Here is a 22,099-nt window from a genome sequence, read left to right as displayed (position 1 = left end):
AAGCATTTATATGGACTACCTCATCGAATCCTCAGACCTGGTGGTATGCTGGTAAACCAGTTCTTTAAAAATGCAACGAAATTTAACTGAATTTAAAAACAGCCCTGATTTTTCGTGCTTGCAAATTTTCATAGTTTAAACACCCCCGTGAATAATTTAGTTACTGGTTCAAAAAATCCCTGACTGTTGAACAATCATCTGTCGTGAATTAGTGCAAGCTTTCTCCAGCACAATACTTCTGAAACTTTATTCGTTCAACTACTATGTGATAAACTGCTGTTACAAAGAAACTAAAGTACGGAAGAGAAGTTTGCTTCTCTCTCACCTCACAGTCTCAGCTGATTTCAGGCTAGAAGGGCATCCGTACCATCCTGAACCACAGAGCCTCAGGGGAGTTCTAGCAACCACTGGGGCAGGCAGCAGAAGGCAGAGGGAGGAGGAAGATCAGGGTAATCACCCCTAAGATAAAGAGAGCTGTCCATATCCTTCACACTCACATCCTTATCTTAGTCACTTGACCACACCAAGGTGGAAAAGAGGCTGGAAAATGTTGCTTACGATAGGCACTCGCCGAGCTAACACAGGGGTGCTCTGTAGGAACAGAATGGACTCACTGGTGAAGTTCAGTCATCTCTGCCGCACACCCTACTCGGAATACCTAAGACACAGTAGAGTCCTGGTGAAGAGTTCAGGCCACCATGTGACTCCTAGCTTAGCTTACCAACTATCTCACAATAAGAGGAGTTCTTTCGGTTTCCTCGCCTGTAAATTACAGGTAATAATAGCATTTGCCACATGGATTTTTGGTAATGAATACACAAATTAATAACATTGAAATCTTAAAATAGTTCACGGTGTACTGTAAGCAATCAATTTAAGATACCTGTTAATATATGAACATCACAGAATTGGCGAAGAGGGTAAAAAAAGATTTGAGTTTTCTCACTTCCCCCTAATTCTACAAGTTTTTGACAAATCATGTTGCCTGGTTTGCTTCCCTAAACCAATTGTATTTCAGGCTAAACAAAAGAACTTCAAAGTAAGAACCAAAGTCGGCTAAAGCAGAGGCCAGGAGGGATCTATTCTTATTTGTGATGCTGAATACTTCTCAGGGTAAAATTTAAATGACAGTTGGAGCCCATGGAAATGAAATACTTTGTTATGTGGCTTCAGCTAAATTCTATGTCAAATAATCCAATCGTAAAAATTTAAACCAACCTGCAGTGACAATGTTAACACTATACAGGAAGGGATGGTGAGCAGAATGACATATCTTTGTGAAAGCCTACTGAAATACAGTATTTTAAAATACTCATCATTTGAATTCTGGGTTTGTTCTGTTTGATGAGTGTGAATAACTCCAAGTTAGTTATATACATATATTAAAATTTTAAAAACTAGTGGCCAAAATCTTTTTTTAATCCAAAGGATGGCCTGTATCTCCTTCCGAGTGAATTCCCCATAGACTGGTCTTTGAGATCAGTTTTTTGGATCCCATTCATTTTCCTGATGTGGCAGGTACACTGACCTGCCACAATCCTGGAACTTTGTCAATCAAAATTCAATTTCACTGGCAAGAAACACTCTAATTTTTTTCCTGACAAATTATATAGTTTTTCCTTAGATTCAATTGCTCCTTTTGACAGTATTAATGATTCCATCAGAAGTCCTGATGGAAATAAAGAGAAGAAATAAAGAAACGCCTGGGATTTCTCTCAAACACTGTCCCCATACTCTGTCATCACGGGATCAAGAACCAAGCTAGTAGAGCTGTCTAGTGCTCTGAATAAATGAAGATCACTCTACTCCTTTCTGTGTACATGATTTTTATTTGTCCTGCTGAAGTTCCTTCGGTAACCAAGAGGTAGTGTTGAGAAAGAAAGGCAAACGGGAAGACGCTTTGCCCCAAGGTGTTATGATGTATCACAGCTATAAGAAAATCTTAAATTTTGGAAGGAAGAGAATCACAACTGGAGAAAATTCTTGCTGGGTGGCTGTATGGTCTAAAATGGTTGCATGGTCTAAAACTGAGAAATTGAGCCCTAAAGTCGAAATCCAAAGGGGAAAGTAAATCTTAGAGTGTGCAGGAGGAGCAGATCAGAGCTCATTTATTCAGGCTGTCAACAGAGAGAGAGCACAGATCCACTTTTATTTGGTGGCACAGGGGTGCTGCTGGCTGCAGGGTTGGGAAAGAGAAATCCTGTTTCCAATGACAAAGCTTGTTTCTTAAATCTGGATGTGAGAAGGGACATTTCTCCCACTACGGATCAAATATCCCATCAGTTTCACCCTCTACTACATTTCCGATATCTCTGCCTTCACATTTCTGACCGGCTGTCTCAACTTCTCCCCAACTGCTCTCTACTCTGTATGCTATGGCAAAACTTCACCCGTCTGCTCCCCTCTCTCTCAGCTCTTGAAGTCTGATTTGCAAGATACTGATACCAGATACGCAGATATTGATCATTTTGATACCCCTCAATTCTCAAGCAAACAAACCAAGGGTGAGATCTGCCTGGAGTACCTATTTTTCATCAGGGCACACTAGCATTCTTAGTAGGGTGGCTATTTTGTGGCACTAAGAATTAGGCCACATGCCATCGTGTCACATACGCTGTTGGTGGCCAACCCTTTGTGGTGTATTGTCACTTTTCTTTGTATTTTTGATGCACATGAATCACACCATATCAATAATTTTTATTTTTTTATTTTTTTTTAATGTTAATTTATTTTTGAAGGAGAGAGACAGAGTGTGAGCGGGGGCGGTGGGGGGGGTGGGAAGAGAAAGAGGGAGACACAGAATCAGAAGCAGACTCCAGGCTTTGCGCTGTCAGCACAGAGCCTGACACAGGGCTCGAACTCACGAACTATGAGATCATGACCTGAGCTGAAGTTGGACACTTAGACTGAGCCACCCAGGCACCCTTTTTTTTTTTTACTTGAACATGGTTATTATTTTTAACAGAAAAGAAAACAGCACACATGCTTCCATGCACCTGTCTTTCAGCTTCAACAATTATCAATCTGCTGCTGCTCTGTTAATTGTTGAGTGTATATCTTGTTTTTAATATCTTACAATTGTAAATATGTTGTGAAGAACGATGCTCAAAAGATATTCTGCATTTAGATCTCATTTCTCTGGCACAGATACCCAGAAGCAGAATTTCTGATAGTAGCTTAGCCCACCCCCCATCTCTAGATACTCTGAACACCAGTGGGTTAAACAAGGGTCCCTTGGTTCTGTTTACTCGTGCTTTGCCTTCTAAGAACAATCCTTACTCTTGTGGTTGTTTTGATGAGGAATGATCCACAGTGGGCTCCAAAGCTCAGGGTTAAGGTCTGCTTTACACTGTGGGCAACCCTTTGCAGGCCCCCTTAGGAACGTCATAGAGGCTTGCTGTGACTGTAGGGAAATGTGAAGAGTGTGGAACAGACTCATGGTCAAATTGCAAATCAGTTCTTTGTGCATTTTAACCAAAGAGCAGTTTGGACGCAGGCATTTTTTCTTCCTCCCCCAAGCCCTTCTTGACAACACAACAAATGATAATCTGAAATCAAACACGACACTCTACCTGCAGGACCTGACGCTGACAGATGGAGCTGTGTTTAAATAGCTTCATGTTGCCAGTTCCAATAAAGGGAAAGTACACAAAAGCCTGAGCCTAATGGGAAATTAAAAGTGCTCAGCATTTGAAAGGGAGTCAGGTAAGCATACTGGTGACGAGAATCCTCCGACCATCAATCAGCACTCAGGGCGATGTTTCCTCCGAGGTTGGCTGGAGTAGCCATAGCTGTGGCCAGTGGCCAACTCAGCATGGGTGGATAATGTAAAGTCTGGGAATACTAAGGGCTTTCATTTGGCTTAGATGGGGCATGAGGGAAACCTGCCAGATTTTTGATCCGTGTTGGGCTGGTAGGTGTGGAACAGCTGTTTTTGTTATCTGAGAATGAGGCATCTTGGGGCTGTGGGACCGCTCTAGGCTTAATGATTTCTGGGTTTTGTTAAATAAAAGCACTTAGATGACATTCTAGTGGAGGATAAGGCCGCAGAAGACTCCAGAAAGAAAAACAACCTTTCCCTTGAATTTTGGATTTGGCTCCACTGGGGCTGCAGTCATGTATCAAGTTGAAAGACCCACAAAATACTTTGGGGGGAGGGGAGGAACGTCTCATCTTCAACCGGACTTGAACTGGTTCCAGAACAATCTGGAGAAAATGCTAAGTTTGGTCTCTGATCATCTATAGCAAAGAGCTTCCTTGTCTGTGGGCTTTTAAAGCCTCATATTTTAGGAACTGGTTATAGCTACTCCATGGCACGTAGGGCCACCCAAAGTTCTTGGCAGGGATAACCTGAGTGCTTCACTGCTTTAGAGTTGGCTTCTTCCTAAGGTCCTTCAGTTGTACTGTAGAGTTATCCTGTAGCATGGTCACCATCTTCAAAAACCACCAATACATTAAGCCCATCAGCATTTAACGGTAACTATCTTGTCAAGCTCTGTGGGAACCACTTAGGTTGTAAAAAGAAATAAGACAGTCACTAAACTTCAGGAGTTCATAGCAGGCGCAAGAGATAGACTTTAAATACATCGTTATAAAATACGTACAATAACTAGGGCAAGTTGTATAACTGCCAGAAGGGTTATGAGGGTACAGTAACTCTAGTTGGGGTTGCTGATGAGAGCCTCGCAGGAGGTCCTGGGGACACTCACTGACTGGTCTTCAAGAGAAAGAAAATCCACTACTAGCTACTATTTCTGGAATTACCAAAATGTTCCATGTATTAACCTAGATAATTTATTAATTAAATTAATACAACCACCACATGCATTAGATATATTATAAGTCTCAATGCACAAATAAGAACGCTGAGAGCGGTCATGAGCTGAAGGGTCACAGCCAGGAAGGGTCAGAACACAGACATGAGTTTAATTTTTCTGACTTCACAGCCCATGCTCTGTGCCCAATGCCACAATACCTTTGGACAAAGGAAAGTAACAGAGGAGTGCACCCAGACAGAGAGGTGAAGCTGTGACCAACTTTTCCCACATGTTCCTTAATCTCTTCTCTCCAGGCCAAACTTGGTATCCTGACATTTTTCCTAGCCTTCTCATTCCCTCAGTGACCGCATACTAACCACATTCCCTTCGTCCACTCCTTCAAAACATAGTTCTTGGGACAAATCCCAGGACAAACCTCAAAACTACAAATTCCATGAGAACAAAACAAAAAGTGAAAAAAAAATTCTCAAAAAAAAAAAAATGGCTGCAAGTTCTTCATTTTCCTCTAGAGTCCAGATGGTTCTGCCCATGTTCAGGGCAGCCTGTAACACAGCATGATTTGTACAGATTTTAGAGACCTCTCCGCTGGTCTTGATTCATGAAAATGATACATGGACCGTGTCTGAAGAATAAGATGTGCTTTGACATTTGCTTCCTGTGGCAAGTACACTAACTACAGTATCCCCTTCTGACCATCCAGACACTAAAGAGATAAAAACTTTGACTCAATGCCAAGTTGTCCTGCCCCAAGACCATGGCTTTTGACTACTTGTTGATCAGCTAAAGTGAGCCTTTCTGTTTATCTTTGAGCATTTCTTGTGTCCCTCATTTGGTTTCAACGTTTTTATTTATTTTTGGGGGGACAGAGAGAGACAGAGCATGAACGGGGTAGGGTCAGAGAGAGAGGGAGACACAGAATCAGAAGCAGGCTCCAGGCTCTGAGCCATCATCAGCCCAGAGCCTGACGCGGGGCTCGAACTCACAGACTGCGAGATCATGACCTGGCTGAAGTCGGACGCTTAACCGACTGTGCCACCCAGGCGCCCCAACCTTGTTTGGTTTCCAAGGAATGAGTTATAATCAAATTTCACCCACGTGTGGACGTGCTGTGTGGCAATACTCTACAATGTCTCATCGGTTACCTTGCAGTTAACCCTGAGACCACAATGGGTAATACTGGTCCTTATGACTGGAAGTGAGATGGCTTTCTCACCAGTCACAGGTCCTTGTTAGATGCCTCAATTTCCACATGTATTTGATCATCCAAACCTAGTCTCGCTGACTATTAAAATACAGTATTTTAGGGGCACCTGGGTGGCTCAGTTGGTTAAGTGGCCGACTTCGGCTCAGGTCATGATCTCGCGGTCTGTGAGTTCGAGCCCCGCGTCGGGCTCTGTGCTGACAGCTCAGAGCCTGGAGCTTGTTTCAGATTCTGTGTCTCCCTCTCTCTGACCCTTCCCCGTTCATGCTCTGTCTCTCTCTGTCTCAAAAATAAATAAACATTAAAAAAAATTTTTAAAATACAGTATTTTATTTTTAACCCATATTAAACTGTTCAATGTCCATATGAACCTCCTACGGGGTGTCCCATGAAGATTCTGACTTCTAGGTCTGAGGTGGGTCAAGATCTGGCATTTCCAACAAGCTCCCAGAAATATTGCTGATTCTTTGACCTCACTAAGTAGTGAAGCTAAAGATTCACTGTGTTCCAGGTACTTACTGGAGAGTGATCTCTAACACATGGCTACTCAACCACTTTGGTGGATCTAGAGAAATGAATGAATTATGTATACTTTAGGAAACCCCCAGTAACAATAATCTCAGCTAAACCACTAAACAATACTTCAGTGTAAGTTAATATAATTTCTCATGTAACCCTCACACCGGCCCTAAGAAATACCTGAGGTTATTACATTTTGTGGATATGAAACTGAAGATCAAGTGGGTTAACTCATGTGCCCCCCGTCATTCAGCTCTTAAACAATAGAGCCACACTTTGAATTTTGTTTCGGATTTCATATTACTTTCTTACTCTTAAAGTTTTTTTTACATTGATTTATTTTTGAGAGACAGAGAGAGACAGAACACAAGCGGGGGAGGGGCAGAGAGAGTTGGGGACACAGAATCCGAAGCAGGCGCCAGGCTCTGAGCTGTCAGCACAGAGCCCGACGCGGGGCTCAAACTCACAAACTGCAAGATCATGACCTGAGCCCAAGTTGGACATTCAACCAACTGAGCCACCCAGGTGCCCCAACCTTCTTACTCTTAGTTCCCTTTTCCATTATTTTTCTTAGTTTATTTTTCTTACTTACATGGACCCTTTATGCTACCTAAAAACACTTTGTTTTCTCTATTCCTTAAGCTTCTTTATTATAGAAATAATTGAAGTACAAAAAAAAAAAAATTGAACACAGAGCAAATCAAAATAAAGAGAACACAAAAGTACTTCCACTTCTAGCTCCAAAGATGTTTCTTCCTCAAACGTTACGAACTCTCCTTCCAAACGTTTTCCTCCTGTGCTTATGCTTATCTTTTTCTGTAAAATAATGGAATATGATTCCATGTATTGTTTTATAATTGCCATTTCTTTATCAAACCATGTAATTTAATCATCTATCCCTACTAATAGACATACTCCCAGAATGTTATCCTTAATAAGTACAGGACACTTGGTTAAATGAGTAAGGGATGATTTATTCACCCCGTCTCTCATTCTTGGGTATTTATATCGCTTCATTTTACTGTTTTTGTTTTTTTGAATTTAATAGCACTGCAACCAATAACACCTCTATGTGTTTGTGCACACTGTAACTGATTTATTTTTTTATTTTTATTTGTTTCTATTTTTTGTAATGTTTATTTTTGAGAGAGACAGAGTGCAAGTGGGGAAGGGGTCAGAGAGGAGAGACACAGAATCGGAAGCAAGCTCCAGGCTCTGAGTTGTCAGTACAGAGTCCAATCTGGGGCTGGAACTCCCCAACGGTGAGATCATGACCTGAGCCAAAGTTGGATGCTTCGCCGAGGAGATACCCAGGCGCCCTTATTTTTTATTTTTAATAACTGAAGTAATATGTTAAAAAAATTTTTCTTGTAGGGGACCCTGGGTGACTCCATCAGTTAATTAACTGACTCTTGATTTCCATTCAGGTCATGATCTCACAGTTTGTGAGTTCAAGCCCCGCATTGGGCTATATGCTGACAGTGTGGAGCCTGCTTGTGATTCTCTCTTTCCCTCTCTGTCTTTCTGCCCCTCCCTCTCTCACTCCCTCTTTCTCTCTCCCTCTCTCTGCTGCTCCTGCAAATGTGCATGTTTTCTCTCTATATATAAAAATATATAAATAAACATTAAATTTGGTTGGGTTATTTTTTGTAAAATCTTTAACTAAGGTAGATAAAGGGATACCTCTTTGGTTCCCAGATGAATTCCATTTCTTTCCCTAGAGTCCTCAGTTTGGGGTTTTTCTTTCAAGATTTTTTCACTTTCATACATAGATGTACAGAGCGAATGGCTCTAGGACTTATTTTTATATAAATAAGAGCATCCTATATGCCTCTTAAAATTAATGTTTCATCAGTAGTACTTCCTAAAAGACGTGCTTGGTCAGAGTGTTGGAGCAACCTTTTTTCCCCCACCTGTCATCACTGCTCACAGTCTTTTGTTCATCTTTGCCAGGTTGACAAGCAGCGAACGGTCCTCCATGGTACTTTAAAAGGAATTGTAATTCAAAAATCTACATAAATGCCATTTTTTCTTGACACTTTTAAAAGTGTCAACCTTTAAAAAGTTCTATCTTGAAAGTTCTTTTTGTTCACACATTCCCCACAATCCGTGCCCTTTCCACTACCTTTCAGGAACAACCACGTATAAGAGTTTGTATGCATTATTTTAGACTTTTTCCCAAGTATATACACATACAGATAAGTGTATACACATCCAGAATATATACTGCTCAGTTTGTGTGTGTCTGGGTGTGCCTTTTTTTTTTAATTTTTTTTTCAACGTTTTTTATTTATTTTTGGGACAGAGAGAAACAGAGCATGAACGGGGGAGGGGCAGAGAGAGAGGGAGACACAGCATCGGAAACAGGCTCCAGGCTCCGAGCCATCAGCCCAGAGCCTGACGCGGGGCTCGAACTCACGGACCGTGAGATCGTGACCTGGCTGAAGTCGGACGCTTAACCGACTGCGCCACCCAGGCGCCCCTGGGTGTGCCTTTTTAAAACAATTGATGTCATCTACCAATTGGCTTTTGAAATAAACAATATTTCTTACAGAACCATCAATATAAACATATTGGCTCCTACCCACTAGATGATATTAGCAACTCCCTCCTCCCACTCAGCAAAGATAGCCAAAACTATCTCCCTACGCTGCCAAATGTTCCCCGGGGAGCCAAATTGCCCCTGGATTGGAACCAATGATATAAATGTATTTCATACCTTTTTCCTACTGCATTACCTTCCAAATAATGTAGCATTTTTTTTTTCTGTTGCAATGAGCCACCTTGTACAAGAGAACGATTCTCTTGAGGGATAATATGGCACAAGGGAAAGAATGTAGTTTCTGGAATCAGCCTAGTTGGGCTCAAATCCTGGATGGAAAATCTGTAAAAAGGGTAGACTAATAGAAATTAATGAGGACTAAAAACATTTAAGCACACAAAGCACTTAAAACAGTGGAAGCTATTTAGCAATAAATCTTTGGATCTGACAAAAACTCTGACTTATATTCGAATATTCCGTTTGAGTATGGAATTTCCTTGAAGTATATTTACATGAAGCGTGACTGAGAGAAACATCAGTGCTTCTGTTATTTTACAAATGGAATATTTCAAAAACAGTGCACCTTTATGAAGTCAAATGAATGGTGCTGTTGTTCCCGACTCATAGTGACATGACATTAAGGTTTCTGTACCCACTTTGCCCTGCTTGTGTGTGGTGAATGCCACCTCTCTTTTTTCAATCTAGAATTAGGGATGATTCAGAAAGAAAGCAAAGAAAAGAGAGGAAAAGTGATTTAGACTCTGTGAGCAAACGCATTAACTGCATTTAAGTCAAATGCTGGCCAGTCTTACCCATTTGACTTTTTAACATTTCACCATAAGTCTGGGTCTGAAAGAAAACTTCTCTTCAACTCCTCAGACAGGGGCAAGACCCGATTCTATCCGCCATCCCTCTCAACCCTACCTTCACTGAGGGAAAAGCTGTTTGTACCACCTGACTCTAGTCAGGTTAGAGACAGAAAGGAAAAATAAATGGGATGCTGTGAGGAGGGTAGGGGAGAGGAAGACCAAGAGGCTGTGAAAAAAGGGAACAAAATCACAGAGGAGGCCTCCTTCGCACTTCTCCGAGGTGGGCTCAGCGTGAATGGATAGGAGACGGAAGGAGGGAAGTAATGGACTGTTTCCACAATTCCCGGGACTTGGTGCATAACTGTCTAATGATAAGACCCTTCTGGTGATGGAATTCCTGCGTAGCTTGGGTTGTAATATCTTATAAAATACTTCCAGATATAATGAGGTATCTGTAGAGAAATAGCAGCCGAATGTGTAAGCAGCTCTGTTAGGAGTCTGATGGGAGGCACAGCCTGTAGTAAATGAAGTGAAGCAATAACCTTACCACACAGCAGGTATGTTCCAGAAAAGCCCTCATTTCAAGTCTGCATCTGGCTTGGTCTATGGAACTGACAGACAGGCATAGGTCTTAGGGAAGGGCAACCAGACTGATGGAGGTAGCAAACCAACACCTTGAGCGGTGCTAAACTTAGGCACTAGAAACAACCCTGCAACTAAAAATTTAAAAAAAAAAAAAAAGGGGGCGCCTGGGTGGCGCAGTCGGTTAAGCGTCCGACTTCAGCCAGGTCATGATCTCGCGGTCCGTGAGTTCGAGCCCCGCGTCGGGCTCTGGGCTGATGGCTCGGAGCCTGTTTCCGATTCTGTGTCTCCCTCTCCCTCTGCCCCTCCCCCGTTCATGCTCTGTCTCTCTCTGTCCCAAAAATAAATGAAAAACGTTGAAAAAAATTTAAAAAAAAAGAAACAACCCTGCAACTGAAGAAAGACTTGAACGTCAGATAAATGACCTCTCATAAAAATAAATAAATAAATAAAAGGATGACGTGAAAAGAAGATGTGTGTTACTTTTACGCACCTCCTATATTCCTATAAAGTTGGATGTAGATTAAATACATTTTCCAAAGATGAAAGTAGGTTTGCTGGGGTTTTTTCAAGTTTATTTATTTTGAGAGAGAAGGAGAGAGAGGGAATCTCAAGCAGGCTCCGCTCCATCCGTGCAGAGCCCAATATGGGGTTCAAACCCATGAACCATGAGATCATGATGTGAGCCGAAATTAAGACTCAGAGGCTTAATCGACTGAGGCACCCAGGCACCCCTGTTTGCTGGTTTTAATGTAAACTTTTTACTGACATACACACTCTCAGAAAAATAGACAAATTACTAATTTTTGCCTTGATGAATTTCTCAAACTAAGGATGGCCATGGAAGAGGAACCCAAGCATGGCCAGCTCCCAGAAGTCACCCTCCTGCTTTCTCTGCTCACCACCCACCTACCAGGGGAAATTCACCACTATCCTGACATCTAACACCAGAGACCAGTTTTCCTGTTTGAATGTGTTAGAAAAAAAATGGAAGCACATAATATAGAATCCTTCTTGTCTGGTCCTGCTATTCAGCAGAATATAAAATTCACACATATTGAGTATAGTTGTAGAGTGTTCATTCTGTTTATGGTATAGTATTCACCACAGGAAGACATCACGATCTCACTCTTCCACTATCTAGTCTATTCTTCCATTATATCCCTTCTGCTATTGCTGGGAATTTGATTAGTGTCCAGTTGGAGACTGTTAAGAATAATGTTGCAATGAACATACTTGTACAAACCTTTCTGTGGCCTAAGGGTGCATTTTTCTTGAGTGCTTACCTGGGATTAAATTTGATAGATTTTTTTTTCTATGTGACTCCATGGCATAGGGTGATGGGGAGTGGCCATGGCTTGGGCCTTTTTCTTGCTAGCTTTTCCTGGGTCTTGGGGGAAAAAATCGGAAAGAGCCGGAAGCTCTGTTCTTCTGGCTTCACGCTACTCATGCAACTTTTTTGGGTTATATCTCACCATTATCTGAAGCCTCCACGGAACTTCACTGTACTTGGTCTCTTCCTGTGGGACAAAGCAGGAAGCTCGTTGGAAAGGGGGCTGGAAACCTAAGCTGGGATCACAGCTCTCCTTAGGTGACCTCAGGTGCATCACTTCACCTCTCTGTGTCTGAATTTCCTCATCTGTTAAATGGGGAAGGCAGGGCTAGGCAAGCTCAGATGGCCTAATGTCTGTGGATGAGCTGTGGCCACTGTGTGCGGCTGGTCATCAAGGAGAAGGTGGGGGTCTCTGTTGTCGCTGGAATCCTGAGAGGGTTTTAATCCTCTTTGGTGTGATGGACCCTTCCCATCAGGGCACGATCTAGAGTCTTTGGCATCTCCCTGTCAAGCCTTTGCTCCTTCAAGCCCTGTGACATCAAGCCAAGAGAGAGGCTGCGTCCCTGACATCCTCCTCAGTCATCTGTCAGTCAACTCAATGACTTCCAGAAACCGCAGGGAGCCAGAAGCCCACCAAGTTTGCCCAGATTGGCAGAGTGGGGCCATTTGTATAAAACTCTTTATTCAACTTACCTGGCCTTTTTTTTTAATGTATATATGAAATACACACACACACACACACACACACACACACACACACACACTCAGTTTTATTAGATACTGACTGAATGTTTTCAAAAATGCCAAAGTTCAGACAAAAGGACTTCTAGAGGAAATTTTATTCGTTTCACTCACTTTGGCTTTTTTTAATTTTAAAATAAGATACAAAATCATTAAATACAAAACCAAGATCATATACAAATAACACACAAAAAAACAAGGGATTGTTTTTTCGGACAGTCATGATATTATTGTTCTGTTTCTGTTCTGTGGTGATAGTTACATGACTATACATTTGTCAGAGCTTGTGGAGATATACAACAAAGAAAGGTGATTTTTTTTTATGGGCTACAAGCTTGTTGATTACCCAGTTGAGACACATTTGGTCATTTCCAGTTTTGGGCAATGATAATATTAGTTTTATGCTGCTATAAACACTCACGTCAGGTATTAGTGTGGACCTCTGTGTTCATGTCTCCAGGTTAAACACCTACAATAGAATGTCTGGGTCATATAAGACACGTATGTATCACTTTATAAGTAAGTGACAGAATCTTTTCCATGGTGGCTTTTCTGCTTCGTATTCTCATCAACAATGTATGAGATTCCTGTTATTCAATATGCTGCCAGCAGTTGGCATTAACAGGCTTTGTTTTCTTTGTTTCAGCCAAGAGGTATATAGTGGCAGCTCCGTGTGGTTTTAATTTGCATTTCCCTAATGATTAATGATGTTGGCATCTTTTCATGTGTTTACTTCCTGGCCATATACCTTCTTTGATGAAGTGTCTGTTCAAATCTTTTGTCCATTTTCCATTGGGTTATTTGTTTTCTTATTGTTGAGTTTTGAGAATTCTTTCTCAGATGTATGATTTGCAGATATTTTCTGCCAGTCTTCAGCTTGCCTTTCAATTCTTTTAACAAATGTCTTTTGCAAACCAAAAGCATCTTATTTTGATGGTGTCTCTCCTAAGGACTGTACTTTTGATGTTTCTAGCTAAGAACTCTGACTAACCTAAGGTGGCAAAGATTTTTCTCTTATGTTTTATTCAAAAAATGGTATAGTTTTATATTTTACACTTAGTGCTATCCATTTTGAATTAATTTTTACATATGGTGTAAATTATAGGTTGAGATTCTTTATATATAGATATCAATGTTGATATCGATAGATACAGATAGATAGATATAGATATAGATATAGATATATAGATATATATAGGTATAAATAGATGTCCAATATTTCCAGAACAGCTTGTTGGAAAAAAAAAAAAACAACTATCCTTTCTCCATTGAATTTCCTTTGCACTGTTGTCAAAAATCAATTTGTCATATTTCTGCATGCATATTTCTGGACTCTATTCTGTTCCATTTATCTGTCTATATATTCTGTATCCAATACTACCCTGTCTTGATTACTACAACTTTATTATAAGTCTAAAAATCAGTTAATATAAGTCCTCCAACGTTACTCTTTTTTTTTTTTTCCAAATTGTCTCAGCTGTGCTAGGTAGGCTCTTTCCCTTCTACAATAAATTTTAAAAGCAGCTTATTGATATCCACAAAAAATTTTGACAGGATTTTAATTGCATCGGATCCATAGATCGATTTGCGAGAAGTGAGATCTTAAATCTTGCATCTTGCAATCCACGAACACAATATATCTCTCTGTTTACTTACGTCTTAACTGATGGCTTTCATCAGTCTTGTGTAATATTCAGGATAGAGATCCTGCACAGATTTCATTAGATTTACCCCCAAATATCTTATTTTCTTTTGTGATGTCTTAAATGGTACATTTGAAAGGGACTTCCAGGTGATTTTATTAATTCATCGACTTCTCCAGTTTGGAATAAACTTCAGAGGTTACTTTGTTTAACTGTCCTTCAGGTTTCTGGATCACAGATATTGCTTGATCTGCTTGAACATTCTCAAAGACTGGAACCAGAAAATTCTGGAAAGGTTTTTTGACAGAGATATTCCATGTGTTCTTTACCCAGGTTCCCTCAATAATTAAGTACAATATCAAAACCAGGAAACTGACATGCTACAGTGTGCATTTATAGTTCCATGTCATTTTATAATATGTAGTTTCATGTAACCACCACTGCAATCAAGAGACAGAATTATTCCATCACCACAAAGAAACACCTTCTGCTACTCCTTTATGGTTGTGCACATCCCCTCCCTCCCAATGTCCATAATCTCTGGCAACCCACCAATCTGCTCCATGTCTGTAATCTAGTTATTTTGAGAATATTATATAAATAGAATTATGTAGTATGTGACCTTGCGATATTGACTTCTTAAAATCAGCATAATGTTCTTAAGATCCATCCAAGTTGTTGCATTCATCATTACTTCATTTCTTTTCATTGCTGAGTAGAAACCTATGGTGTGGATGTCCCACTGTTTATTTAGCCATTAACTTGGTATGGGATATGGGATATGGTATGGGTATGGTATGGGATATGTTGGTAGTTTCCAGTTCTTGGTTATTAAAAATTACTATAATAGAAGTAATTGTGGGGTGCCTAGGTGGCTCAGATGGTTAAGCATCTGACTGTTGATTTCGGCTCAGGTCATGATCTCACACTCATGAGACTGAGCCTTGTGTCAGGCTCCATTCTGGATGTGGAGCCCGTTTGGGATTCTCTCTCCCTCTCTCTCTGTCCCTCCCCAACTCGCATATGCTCTCTCTCTCTCAAAATTAAATTAAATTAAATTAAATTAAATTAGTACTTGTGTACAGGTTTTTGTGTGAATATAAGTTCTCATCGCTCTGGGACAAGTGCTCAGGAGTGTGATTGCTGGGTCATGTGGTGAGTGTATGGCTAATTTTCTAAGGAATCACCAAACGATCTTCAAGAGTGGCGATCCCATTTTACATTCTTCTAGCAATATAGGAGAGATTCCATGTTTCCATATCCTTGCCAGCATGTGGTATTGTCACCATTTTTTTAATGTCAGCCAGTTGTCAGCCAATTTTTTAAATTGTAGTTGACATAAAATATTATATTAGTTTCAGGTGTACAACGTAGTGAATCAACATTTATGTACATTATGAAAGAACCATGATAACTCTAGTTACCATCTTTCACCATGCAATGTTATTACAATGTTATTGATTATATTCCTATGCTGCACTTTCTATCCCCATGATTAACTCATTTTATAGATGGAAGTTTTTACCTCTTAATCCCTTTCACCTATTTTGCTCATCTTCCTCCCTTTCCCTCTGACACCTCCAGTCTGTTCCCTGTATTCATGTGTTTCAGTTTTATTTGTTCATTTGCTTTGTTGTTTAGATTCCACAGGTAAGTGAAATTACATAGTATTCTCTGACTTTTCACTTAGGATAACAGCCTCCAGGTTCATCCATGTTGCTGCAAATGGCAAGGTTTCATTCTTTTTTTTATGGATGAGTAATACTCCATTGCGTGTGTGTGTGTGTGTGTGTGTGTGTGTGCGCGCATGCGTGCGTAATCTTCTTTATACATTCATCTATCAATGGACACTTAGGTGTGTCTATGGATATGGACACTCTCATACCTTGGCTATTATAAGTAGTGCTATGATGGATGTAGGGTCCATATATCTTTTTGAAATAGTGTTTTCATTCTCAGATAAATACCCAGAAGTGAAATTGTCAGATCTTGTAATATTTCTATTTTTATTTTTTTGAGGACACTCCATACTGTTTCCCACAGTGGCTGCACCAATTCACATTCCCACCAACAGTGCACAAGCATTCCCATTTCTCTGCATCCTCACCAGCACTTGTCATTTCTTGGCTTCTTGATGGTAACCATTTCAACAGGGGTGAGGTGACATCTCATTTTGATTTGGTTTATATTTCCCTGATGATAAGTGATGTTGAGGATCTTTTCATGTACTTGCTGGCCATCTGTATGTCTTTGGGAAAATGTCTATTCAGGTCCTATGCCCATTTTTTAAATAGATTTTTTTAGTATTGAGTTATATGAGTTCTTCATTTATTTTGGATATTAACCCTTTATCAGATATATTACTTGCAAATATCTTCTCTCATTCAGCAGGTTGTCTTTTTGTTTTATTGATAGTTTCTGTCTCTGTGCAGAGGTTTTTTAGCATAACATAGTCCTAATTGTTTATTTCTGCTTTGGTTGCTCTAGTCTGAAGAGACAGTTCCAAAAAATTAGTGCTGATACTACTGTCCAAGAGTTTACTGCCTATGTTTTCTCTTAGGAGTTCTACGATTTCAGGTCTTACATTTAGATCTTTAATCATCTTGAGGTTATTTTGTTTTTTAATATGGTGTGAGAAAGTGGTCTAGTTTCATTCTTCTGCATGTGGCTGTCCAGTTTCCCCAGCACTGAAATGGTACAATTTTTTTAACTTTTCGTTTTCAATTATTCATTGTTAGTTCATAGAATTCCAACTGATTTTTGTATATTCTCTGTATATTGTGTAGCTTTGCTAAAACTTCTTGTTCATTAGAGCAAAAGGATGGAGACAGAATAAGGCAAGGGGAAAAGTTTAAGGATGGGTCTCATTTGGAGCCAGAAGAAAAAGAGCAGCCCTGAGAGAGAGACAGAAAAGGAATGGAGATACAGGAGGGAAAATCAAGAGAAAACAATGCATTTAATACTCTTCTAATTCAAGCAGCCTTAAACCAAGCTCTTGAAAAACTCAAAATCTGCTACCCAGATTTTGTGCATTTATTTCCCTTCAATTTTGCTTAATATCTTTATTTTACCTCCTGAACTCATTGCCCTCCCTTCAAAATTCTTAGGTGTCTTTGGAAACCAAGGAACAAGCCTTAAACACTGACTCATCCAATAATCACATCTTATTCTTTCAACCTGGCCCACTTCTAACATATTTCCTATAATTTTTGTGGCATTGGAACAAGCCAGGCTTCTTTTATTTAGTAAACAGTTACTCATCACTTATGTGCAAGCCATGATACAGAAGACCATGGTCAGGGGACATACAGAGAAGGGATGACATTCAAAATATTCAACAATTTGTACAACACTTGACCTACCTGAAAGAACAAAGCCATAGCTTTGGACCCTGGAGATCCTGCTGTGCCAGGTATCAACCTTTCAGTTATTTGAATGAAGGGACAAGAGGGGTCTTGGGGGGGATGAAGGAGAAGGCTGGGGCAGGGTCATTCTCTATGGAGGGCAGAGTATTTACCAAATGCCATAAACACGTTTAGGTATTGTGAGAAATTCTGTGTCTCTATCTGTAGTGGTTCCAAGAATGAGAGAGGTTATTGCACTTGTTAATCAGGGAGACAATCTACAAACAAAATATATAAATAAGATCATGTGGAATATGGTGAGTTCCTCGAGAGGGCACAGGGGAAGTTTTATGGAAATTTGGGAAAGTGAAGATCTCTTCTTTTGAAAAGGAGAATAAGGGCACGACAAACAACAAAAATAAGACAGTGTAGTTATGAGCTCTATGCCCTCTACTCTGGGGAAAATAATCTAGGCATAGGGGAGGACAGTGTCTCCCAAGCTCCCAAACAGTGGCACATCCTTCTGGAGAGATCTGGGGCAAGAGTGAGTTTTATGGGATCTTAGAAGCAGCAACGTGGAGACAGGGTATGAATGACTGGGGATGCCTCTCCGACCTTAGTTAGAAAGATTAAGAAACAAAGAACTAAGTATGGAGCCCGCAGTTGGCTTAGGGTTTGGAAACGGGCTGATTGGCTACACCGTGATTCTGGTCATGTAGAACATTTACAGAAACATGAAAGTTCTATTTGCTGACATGGAACCCTGAACAGGAGCAGCTCCATTTTGTGCCTAGAAATTTCTGTCCACAGACATTTGAGTTGAGTCCCAAAGGCAAATTGCAGTTAGGTGTTAAAGCAGAAGAAGTGAAGGGCATAAATTAAACAAAGGCAGGGAGGTAAAAGTGCATTGTGTTTGCCAATAACAAAGAAGCTCAGACAGAGTAGTGAGGTAAGATGGCAGCTAAAACAACAATATGGAAAAAATGTGGGAGCACAGACTGATTCTCTTGACAGTACAATATATCATAGGATATTCGAGCTAAAAAGGAACTTAGAGATCCTACAGGCTAACCCTGCAACCCTTTTGCTGCACCGAAGGAGAAACCGAGGCGAAGAGCCCAAGGTTACACAGTGCTACACAGTTTGTTGGCATGAGAGACTCGGGTTCTCGATTTAGAGCTTACTTCCCCAGGGTCTCATTGCTACCATCTTCTAAAGGTTTTTTTAAAATGCAAAATAAATAAATGCCTATAAGCAGTGACTGTTGATGGAAGTTTTTGATTCCCACCCCATCCCACCCAGAGGGCTGGTATCCTGCCTTACCGCCTGGGAATTGCATTCAAAGAGATTAAGATCACACTCTTCAAGTCTCTGGTTTCTCTTCAGGTGTTTTAATAAAAGTGAGCGCTCTAAGTGGATGCTCTGGTCTCTGCCCCTCCACATCCAGCCAGCTGAATCAGAATCAGCTCTTTTCCTTCCACGAGGCAACAATAGCACAGCTTGGCTGTCTGTTGAAAGACTCTGATGCAAAACCCATTATATGAGCTCTCTCCTCTCCCCTCGTCTTGTCAGACACAAAGCTATCATCTTGACAGGTTTTCTTCTTTTCCCTTGCTCTTACTCCTACATTAGACTTGCTTGTTATTTAGCTGCTTTCTCTTCCAAGATATTATTGGGATTCATTTTATTTCCATTCCTTTCATCTCTTCTATCAGTCAGGAGGAAAACAGATAAAAAGGCTGCTCTTAGAACAAATAAGAAAGCTCGCAGTTTTGAACTCACCCACTGTTCCATCTCTTCCTGAAGATTTTGTGTTTAATGGACAGTAATCATATTCCAAGACCCAAGACCAGAACTGAAAGTTTTGCCCTAGCTTTTTCTGATAGAACTTTATGATTCTGTCTTTCTAACAGTTAACTCTTCTGAACACAGGCTTTTCACCTATTTATCACCCTTCACAACACTGTTTTATTTCTTTGTTTAATGTTTTATTACTTATTTTTGAGAGTGAGAGAGACAGAGCACGAGCAGGGGAGGGGCAGAGAGAGTTGGGGACACAATCCCAAGCAGGCTCCAGGCTCCGAGCTGTCAGCACAGAGCCCGACGCGACCCTCGAACTCACAGACCGTGAGATCATGACCTGAGCCGAAGTTGGCTGCTTAACCGACTGAGCCACTCAGGCGCCCCAACATTGTTTTATTTCTTAAGGACTATTTCACATTAGTATTATGAATTTTGGATTGCCATATTGTGAGTGGCTGCTGGCATTTATATTACTTACTATGACTCTACAGTAGACTGTACTAAGTGCTAAAAACACGCATTAGCAGCTAGTGACATAATCAATCCTCTGAGGTAGACATCTCTATTTTCCTCCTATATGGATGGAGGAAATGAAACTTAAGATATTTAATTATTTACCCAAGGCCTTCCTGCTACTAATTGACCAGAACTTGACTCCAGACAGCGTGGGTCTCAAACTTTTATACATGACCACAAAATTATACAGCCGCATCCCTCATTGTATTTTTCCCAGCTCCATCTCAAGCACTTAATTCCATTATAGTTACTCGAAAGAGTCACTCTCTAAATTTGATGCAAATCAGCCTAGTGATTTCAGAGTAAGGGTGCACTCTTTACTTTAAAAAAGCAAAGAGACAGGGTGCCTCAGTGGCTCAGTCGGTTAAGCATCTGACTTCGGCTCAGGTCACGATCTCGTGGTTCGTGGGTTCGAGCCCCACGTGGGGCTCTGTGCTGACAGCTCGGAGCCTGGAGCCTGCTTCGGATTCTGTGTCTCCCTCTCTCTCTGCTCCTCCCCTACTCACACTCTGTCTCTCTCTCTCAAAAAAAATTAAATAAATAAACATGTAAAAAAAAAATTTAAAGCAAAGAGACAAACAACAATGAAACACTATAACTAGAATAACACATTGATTCATTTTTGTTGATAAACATAATCAGAAGAAAACAGAACTTCATTTTCTGGGAATTCAGTTTTCTTGACAGTTCCGCCAACTAGGACCTCATCTCAAGCAAAAGGGGTTCCTAAAAAGCCCTTTGCCATAACAAATACCATATGCTCACTTCTCTCCAATTTAAACAAACAAACCAGGAATGAAGGTAATTACTAAATCATTTTCAACTTTTATTTATTATACAGTGGTTTACGTCTGGCTATACGGTATTTTTAACAGAGTATTAAAATATTACATTAGAAAATATGTAGAGAAGAACATACAATAAGCAGATACATGGAAAAAAAAACATAGTGTACAGTATGATGATGGGGAGGAGAGAGAAAACCTAAATCAAAGGAAATAGCAAAGATGGAAAGGCCTGGAACAACCCACTGAAAACCCTAATGGTCACTGAAGACATCCGGGACAGCACACGATTTTCATAATGAAGAGCCCAAGTCATTCCCAAGAGGGTTAAATATAATTTTTTAGCATCTTCATTAATTTGACTCGAGAAGACAGACTGCAAGCTATTTTATTTATTTGTTTGTTTGTTGTTGTTTTGTTTGTTTATTTTGAGAGAGAGAGAGGGTGTGTGTGTGTTTGCACATGCACACGAGTGGGGGACTGACAGAGAGACAAAAAGAGAGAGAATCCCAAGCAGGCAAGCAGGCTCTGCACTGTCAACTCAGAGCCCGGGGGGGGTGGGGGTGGGGGGGGGGGGTGGGGCTCTATCCCACCTACCGTGACGTCACAACCTGAGCAGAAATCAAGAGTTGGACTCAACCAATTGAGCTACCCAGGCCCACGCTTTCATTTATTTTTAAATTTATACACTTCTCTTCAGCTCCTCAGTCTTCTTTATCTCCCCTTTCACAGCTTCCAATTTGCCTTCACATTTTCCATGAGTTTACTATTTCTTCTACCTTTTTCTTGAACGCTGCTCTGTCACATTCCAACTGCCTGTGTTGTAGGAAGATCACTCCTGTGTTCTGGGATCCGTGTCATGCTCCTGGACCCCTGCCCTCCTTCGACTTACTTTGCTGTTCACAGTTCCATCTCCTTTCTAGTCTCATCAAGGAAGAATTCGTGGTTGCACGTGTCGTGTTTGCATTTCGGTGATTCTGGAAAGGAAAAATGGGAAAGTTGGACTTTCTGTTGTTACCTTCAAGCTGCAAGAGGCTCTAATGATTTTCCCAAGACCTGGCATTGAAATCATTCATATGGGAAATTTGAGCATTTTTTAACTGGCCAGTTTGATTTGCTTTGCTTTTTCTTTCTCCAGTCTATTCATCGTTCTCCTGCAAGTGAAATTTCTCTTCATGTCATCAAATTCCCAAACAGAGTTGAGCTTTTTTACTGAATAAACCGTTTACACAACATGTTCTATGTACAAAGTCTTTTTTAATTAGGGTTTCTTTAATAACCCCAGGAAGTGGTCGGGTCAGTTTACATCTGCCTTGCCTCAGTGACTTCGTGCACAAACCCTTCCATTCTTTTTTTTTTTTTACCCCATTTCACTGTTATTTGCCTGTCAGTCCATTTCTTCCACGCATCTTCTTTCGCTTTGCAGATAGATCTTCGTCGACATCTGCTCTGGGGTCAACTGTGTGGAACTGTAATTTCCCCAAGCCTCACCACCCTCTGGGT

At 40.6% G+C, this 22,099-nt stretch overlaps 1 non-coding gene across 1 annotated transcript; it reads left to right on the top strand.

Moving 5' to 3' along the window:
* Window positions 1-20,156: 20,156 nt before the first annotated feature.
* Window positions 20,157-20,241, top strand: TRNAR-UCG. Its single transcript has one exon. It is a non-coding gene; the product is annotated as a tRNA-Arg (tRNA).
* Window positions 20,242-22,099: the final 1,858 nt, after the last annotated feature.

Source organism: Felis catus, chromosome C1 (genome assembly GCF_018350175.1).
Source record: "Felis catus isolate Fca126 chromosome C1, F.catus_Fca126_mat1.0, whole genome shotgun sequence".
Classification (NCBI taxonomy): Eukaryota; Metazoa; Chordata; class Mammalia; order Carnivora; family Felidae; genus Felis; species Felis catus.
This window is presented reverse-complemented; position numbering and strand designations above follow the sequence as displayed.